The sequence below is a fragment of the Eriocheir sinensis genome, chromosome 12 (genome assembly GCF_024679095.1).
Source record: "Eriocheir sinensis breed Jianghai 21 chromosome 12, ASM2467909v1, whole genome shotgun sequence".
Lineage (NCBI taxonomy): Eukaryota > Metazoa > Arthropoda > Malacostraca > Decapoda > Varunidae > Eriocheir > Eriocheir sinensis.
The window spans coordinates 24,257,934-24,265,433 of record NC_066520.1 but is presented as its reverse complement, the minus strand read 5'-3'; the positions used below and the strand labels follow the sequence as shown (position 1 = coordinate 24,265,433).

Here is a 7,500-nt window from a genome sequence, read left to right as displayed (position 1 = left end):
AGAGAGAGAGAGAGAGAGAGAGAGAGAGAGAGAGAGAGAGAGAGAGAGAGAGAGAGAGAGACGGGACACTCAATATATAACGAAGAATTGCCATAAAAAACAGGAATAAGACTTGTATATATATTTTCCTTTATTTATTTACTTATTTTTTGTCCTGAGCTGATCACGACCTCACCTTTTTGCTGCTCCTCCTCCTCCTCCTCTTCGTTCAATCAATACGCGTGTTTGCTCTTAATCGGTCTGTTATTTCTTCTTCGCTGTACCGTTTTTCTGATTATATTTATACAGCGAACGGACGGACGAACGAACAGGCTTGGCGATATTAACGTGTGTGTGTGTGTGTGTGTGTGTGTGTGTGTGTGTGTGTGCTCCCAGTCCCCACCTTACGCCCTGTCTTATAACGTGTGTGTGTGTGTGTGTGTGTGTGTGTGTGTGTGTGTTGCATAATTCACAGTCATGGAAGGGAAAGGGAAAAAGAGGGGACAGAAGGGAAGGGCAAAGGAAAGAAAGGGAAGGGATGGGAAGGGAAGGGAAGAGAAAGGGAGGAAAAGGAAAGAAAGGGAAGGGAAGAGAAAGCAAGGGGAAAAGAAGGGTTGTAAGGAAAGGAAGGGAGAGGAAAGGAAGGGAAGGGGAAGGGAGGGGAAGGGCCTAGGACAGAACAAAAAAATGGAAAGGAAGAAAAAGAAGGGAGATAGGGAAGGGGAAGGAAGGGAAGGGAAGAGATGGGAAGGGAAGGGAAGAGTTGGAAATAGAAGGGAAGGGAAGAGAAAGTGAAGGGTTGGAAGGGAAGGGGAGAGTTTGTGCCTAAAGTACCATGAATAACCAATGAGAGAGAGAGAGAGAGAGAGAGAGAGAGAGAGAGAGAGAGAGAGAGAGAGAGAGACTTTATGTCAGGCTTTTCTTTCTACACACACACACACACACACACACACACACACACACACACACACACACACACACACACACACACACACACACACACAGAGGCGGGAATACAAGATGAAAGCAATTTTTTTTTTCATCATTAAGGTAGACAAAAAAAATCCTTAGGTCTATGTTAATGGGGTGAAGGGAAGGGAACACACACACACAGACACACACACACACACACACACACACACACACACACACACACACACACACACACACACACACACACACACACACACACACACACACACACACACACACACACACACAGTTCTGATTGACTCTCGCAAATCACACAAGCAAGCAAACGAAATCGAGGCATAATAAATAAATAAATAAATAAATAAAACATAGACATAAATAAAACATTAAAAAAAAAAGCTTAGTGCGCCATAAGAGAATGAATCAATGAATAAGAGAGTAGAAGCAATCACCAACACACACACACACACACACACACACACACACACACACACACACACACACACACACACACACACACACCATAAACTAGATCTGATTCCTTACCCACCACCACCACCACCATCACCACCAACAACAACAACAACAACAACAACAACAACCAGATTACGTTAAGCAGGAGGAGGAGGAAGAGGAGGAGGAGGAGGAGGAAAAACGGGGGAGGGGGTAATGCCATGCCACGCCCCTAACTGAGAATTCATGAGAGAGAGAGAGAGAGAGAGAGAGAGAGAGAGAGAGAGAGAGAGAGAGAGAGAGAGAGAGAGGAGGAGGAGGAAGGAGAAGGAGAGCAAACACTTGGGAGGGAAGTCAAGGAGGAGGAGGAGGAGGAGGAGGAGAGAAGAGATTAAAGTGAAGGCGTTGGAGGAAGATTGTCAGGTATTGATGAAGGAGGAGGAGGTGGAGGAGGAGGAGGAGGAGGAGGAGGAGGAGGAGGAGGAGGAGGAGGAGGAGGAGAAAGAGGAGGACTACGATGATGATGACGAGGGTGATGATAAAAAGAATTACTAGGATAACAAAGTGAAAAAGAAGGGGAGGAGGAGGAGGAGGAGGAGGAGGAGGAGGAGGAGGAGGAGGAGGAGGAGGAGGAGAAAGAGGAGGACTACGATGATGATGACGAGGGTGATGATAAAAAGAATTACTAGGATAACAAAGTGAAAAAGAAGGGGAGGAGGAGGAGGAAGAGGATGGAAATGATTCACTATTTCAAGGAGAAGATAAAGAAGGAAGAAAAGAAGGAGGCGAAGAAGAAGAAGAAGAAGAGGGAAGGAAGGAAAAAGAAGATTGAAGAAAGAGGAAGGAAGGAAGCAAAGAAAATAGAAGGGAGGAGAAAGAAGAAGGGAGGAAGGGAGGGAGGAGGAAAGGAAAGGAAGAAACAAGAGTGGAAAGAAGAAGAAGGAAGAGAGAGGTAAGAGTAAGGGAAGGGGAAGGAAAGGGAGATAGGTAAATAGGTAACGAAAGGGAGATAAGGAAGGGAGATGATGGGAAGGGAAGTATAAAAATGTAAGGTAAGGGGAAGGGAAGGGAGATGAAGGTAGGAAAGGTAAGGGAAAGGAAGGGAAGGGAGATGAAGGTAGGAAAGGTAAGGAAGAGAAAGGGGAGGGAAGGGAAGGGAAGGGAGATGAAGGTAGGAAAGGTAAGGAAAAGAAAGGGAAGGGAAGGGAGATGAAGGTAGGACAGGTAAGGAAAGGGAAAGGTAGGGGAGATGGGGAAGGGAGGAGAGATGAAGGGAAGAGAAGGTAAGGTAAGGGGAAGAGGGGAGAGGAAAGCAGGTAATGAGGTAAGCAGTTAGGGAAGACTAGGTAAGGGAAAGGGGAGGGAGGGGAAGGGCAGGGAGGGGAAGGGGAGGGAGGGGAAGGGCAGGGAGGGGAAGGGGAGGCAGGCAGCGATCAGGACCATGAGAGGGACATCAAAAATTCATGGCCCTTCTCTCCCCTCCCCTTCCCTCCCCTTCCTTCCGTCGTTGATGTCCCTTGTTGGGCAACGCGTCGATAACACACACACACACACACACACACACACACACACACACACACACACACACACACACACACACACTGAGATAGAGAGAGAGAGAGAGAGAGAGAGAGAGAGAGAGAGAGAGAGAGAGAGAGAGAGAGAGAGAGAGAGGGCTTGAAAGATTGATAATAATAGTAATAATAATAATAATAATGATGATGATGACAGTATGAGATTAGCTTTTCTCTCTCTCTCTCTCTCTCTCTCTCTCTCTCTCTCTCTCTCTCTCTCTCTTCCCTTTCTCTTCCTTCCCCTCCCTTCCTCCATCCCGTCTCTCTCCCTCTCTTACCTCCCTCCCTCCTGTTTTCCTATGCACAGCGGGAATGGGTCAACAAATTAACAAAAAAAGCGTAATTGTCGCGGCACACGTAGAGAGAGCGGGGCGCCGGCGACCCAGCTCTCGTGGGAGTAATTTGCTGGTCGGGCTAAGAGGCGTTTTTCTGCCACCTTTCATCGAGTCCTTGATACGCCGTGGATCATAATTTGAGAGTGTGCTGAGGGCGTGAAGTGGGACCAGGAGGAGGAGGAGGAGGAGGAGGAGTGGAGGAGGTTATACTGGTAGTGGTGTTGAAAGAGAGAGCGGATAAGAAATAAAAGAAAAAGGATGAAGTAGAATAGAGGAGGAGGAGAGAACAAAAACAGGAAGAAGAAGAAAAAGAATTAGAAGAATGACTATATTGTATCAGAAGAGAGAGAGAGAGAGAGAGAGAGAGAGAGAGAGAGAGAGAGAGAGAGAGAGAGAGAGAGAGAGAGAGAGAGAGAGAGAGAGAGAGAGAGAGAGAGAGAGAGAGAGAGAGAGAGAGAGAGAGAGAGAGAGAGAGAGAGAGAGGGAGAGAAATTATGGCAGAACGAGATATGAAAGTGTGTGTGTGTGTGTGTGTGTGTGAACTGGAGAACACGATCACCAGGGCACACACACACACACACACACACACACACACACACACACTCACACACTCACACACACACACACACACACACACACACACACACACACACACACACACACACGTAATGGCCCTGTCCGTCAGCCTGGCCGCACGTTTTCCCGGTATACAGTGTCCAACACTCTGGTATTCTCGGCCGGGAGTCGTGTCGCGGTGTTTACCTGTCGTAGCTTCGTATTTACCTGCCCTGCTCGATGCTGTATCACAGTCAACAGCGGGTGACATGTGTGTGCATGCTTGCATTTATGTATGTATGAGGAAGGCTGGGGACGTGGTATCTCGGTGTGGCCTTGGCGGCGTGGCCTCATGCAAGAAGTGCCGCCGTGGCCTCGCTGTGCCTCTGTAGCCGCTACCGCACCGGCAGGTCAGCGACACGAGGGAGCAGGGGGAGGGGTGACACAGGTGTGCCTGCCTGCTATTGTCCCCCCCCCCCCCACACACACACACACCACACACACAGCCGGCACCTGACCCCCCTCAGCCGGTCACCGGATAGTACACCTGTGGGATTAAACAGCTGAGACAAGATAAACCACGCACTCGGCAGCCCGTCGCCCCGCCGCCGCCGCCTGCCGCTGTACCCTTGGCCGCGGCAGCCTGGCGGTGCTCCCAGCGGTGCCCGTAACGTCTGCTCAGCCAGGAGGCCCTCTGTGCCTCCCCGCCTCGCTCACCCATGCCCCGCCGCGGCGCTGGCCACATCGAGGAGGCTGAGGCATCGTGGCCGCGGCAGCCGTGGGCCAGGCAGGCATACAGCGGCGCCGAGTGGCCTATGTCCAGCACGGTGCGTAGGGCGAGGGAGGGCCGGGCCTCTGGGGTGAGGAATTGAAGCCGTGAGTTTCTCAGGGAGAGGGGGGGTGGGGGGTTAAGAGGGTGAGAGGTAGCGGGCCTGAGGAGAGCGGCGGCGGGGAGGAGTGAGTGGTTGTGGTGGTGAGGGTGTCCCGCCGGATGCGATCTGTAGCATGTGGCAAGCAGCGGGCGCCGGCCGGGGGACGGGAGGGGAGGGATGGGTGCGGGCACGGCTGGGGGAGGGGGGGGAGGCCGTCAGGTGGGGTGCGGCCCGGCTCGCCTGGTGGCCACCTGGCCCCGCCTGACCCCACTAATTATTGTCCTGCCCGCCGCTGCTCAGCCTTCACCGGCCCGCTACCAGCAGCCAGGCGCCGAGGCGCCCCGCTCGGCGACGTGCAGGGCGCGTCCGCTACAGCCGAGTCCTGACGCTGCTGCCCCGCGGGAGGCTCAGCTGCCCGGTACGGGCAGGGGCGGAGAGGACGCCGCCAGCGTGGCCGAGCCCTCCCGTGGCAGGGCCGTGGAGTCCCAGGCAGTGAAGCAAAAAGAAAAATGACATGAACACGCTAAACACAAGCCGTCCGTCACACGCCAGGTGCGGCCCGCAGCCCCGCGCCCAGGAAGCCCCGCCGCCCCGCCTGTCACCTGCTTCAGGCCGCGACTCAGGAAAAAAAAGCTTCATGAATTTATACAAAGTGTTCAGCTGCCATGCACACCCGCGTATCATGCGTGGCCCAACACCTTCACCGCGGGGCCACGAGGGCCAGGTGGAGGGGTGCCAGTTGCCCTGAGACCCACCTGGCCCTACTCTGTGGCCCTGTTCCCCCCGGACGCAGGGCGGCGCGGGGAGAGACCGGCGGGCCGGGCAGCATCTCGGCTCAAGCATTCACACGCTCCGTTACAATGAGCAGTGCGCGCCGTGGAGGCTGCCTGACCACTTTTTGTGGCCACGGGTTCATTACGTCCCGCGGCCGCCACTCCTGGCCTAGTGCTGCTTGCTGCTGTCTTCCCAATGCTGCTGTTGTTTTCTGAGGCTCTGTTTTTGGGCTGCAGCTCACGGCGGCACCATGCAGTCCTGCGGCCGCATTGCTGTGAGTCACCGCCCCCCGCTGCTGGCTCCACGACATTCTTGCTCCACTTTTCCCCGCTGCCCAGCCAGGAATGTGCCTCACCGCCGCCCTCGCCACCACTCAGCGCCAAAGCAGCCGCGTGTGGCAGGTCGTGCATGGCCGGGACAGGCATCGGACTCTATAATTAACAACTTCTTAACGATGTTTGTGGTGGCGTGGCGAGGTGGGCGTGGCAGTGGTGGTGGTGGTGGTGGTGATGTTTGTGTGTGTGTGTGTGTGTGTGTGTGTGTGTGTGTGTGTGTGTGTGCATGCAGCAGGCAGGCCCGCCCGCCACAGAGTCTCGTGGGAACGGCGAGGGTACGGAGCAGGAAGTCTCGGGACTGGCTTTATACATATTTTGTGGTGTTCATAAAAAATGGTTCACCGATAAAAAAGTATGTAGTGCAGCAAGCCGGTCTGGCCTCGGGGCAACACAGCTCAGGCGATCAGTGTGAGGAGCGGCAGACGGCGGAGCTGGGGCGAGAACCAGCCCGCGGCCAGCCGTAGAGGCGCTGGGTCACTGAAGACGAAGGCCCGGGCGCTGCGTGTGGGTGGGTATGTGTGTGTGGGAGGGTGTGCTTTACAGCCTTCCCTCACCGCTGTCGTGTTTGGCGTGGCTCATGAGGGCCAAGAGTAACCCAGCACCAGCAGTCAGTGTGTGGGTGTCCCGCGTATCACGCCGTCCCATGCAAGGGAAGGCGGCGAGTCCTTCCTCCTCGCCCCACGCACTCCGGCACGGGCGCAGCGGGCGTAGCCGTAAACAGGTTTTGAGTAACTGTATAAGTTGCTTTAAAGGAGCTGCGGTTGGGCTGGCGGATGTTTTGATAGCTATGTCTGTGCGGCGAGGCGGGCGGGATGGGGGAGGGGGGTGGGCAGGCACGCACAGACGGAGGGAGGAAGAGCTCGCGTGTCATATGTCGCCCGGCCAGTCGTCTCCCACCTGCCGTCCTGCCCCGCTGCCGGTGTGGCCGCGCGGCTGCTGTTGTTGCTGCCTCCGCTGTTCTCCTGACGCTGTGCTGATGTCCGCATGCTGCTGCCCTTGCCCGGGACACTCGCTGCCCAGCTGCTGCCGCCTCACACAACATCTGTGCCAAGAAACTCGCCAGCGGTAACAGGACCTCCTCGTGCACGCCGCGGACCGCGCGCTGCTCTCCTTATGGCCAGGACCTGTTGGTCGCCGCCCCGCCGTACTGCCCGCAGTGCCCTGACGCGGCAGCTGCAGGAGGGCCAGGGCTGAGGCGGGGGCGGGGCGGCATGAGGTGAGGCTGGTGACAGGTGGGCGGCAGCGGCAGGCATGCGGGCACCGCCTGGCCGGGCCTCAGACAGCTGGCTGGCGGCGGTCAGGATGCGGGCACACAGGCGGCTGCAAGGCGATCAGGGGTCAGGGGAGGCTTTGTGCGGCGACCCTGGCACTGATACCACCTGCCTGATGGTGCCCGGCCAGGAGAGAGCTAGCACAGTCCTCCTCCTCCTAATCAACTTTTCCCAAATCTAGAGTAAAAATAGTGGCCAGAAACACACAACGTCTCCACTGACATCCCCTCTGTCTGTGTGTGTGTGTGTGTGTGTGTGTGTGTGTGTGTGATGACAAAGCGGCGCAACACAACGCAACACACCTGCATGATAATAAAGCTTGCCCAGGTATAGATAGATAATGATGGTGGTGAGGGGGGAAGGGCCAGTCTGTCACCAACAATTCTCTCTCTCTCCTTATCTATCTATCTATCTATCTC

At 55.2% G+C, this 7,500-nt stretch overlaps 1 protein-coding gene across 6 annotated transcripts in view; it reads left to right on the top strand.

Moving 5' to 3' along the window:
* LOC126997720 (fez family zinc finger protein 2-like) overlaps positions 1-7,500 on the top strand; it is a 96,769-nt gene that overhangs the window by 71,888 nt on the left and 17,381 nt on the right. The gene's annotated exons all lie outside the window — the stretch shown is intronic.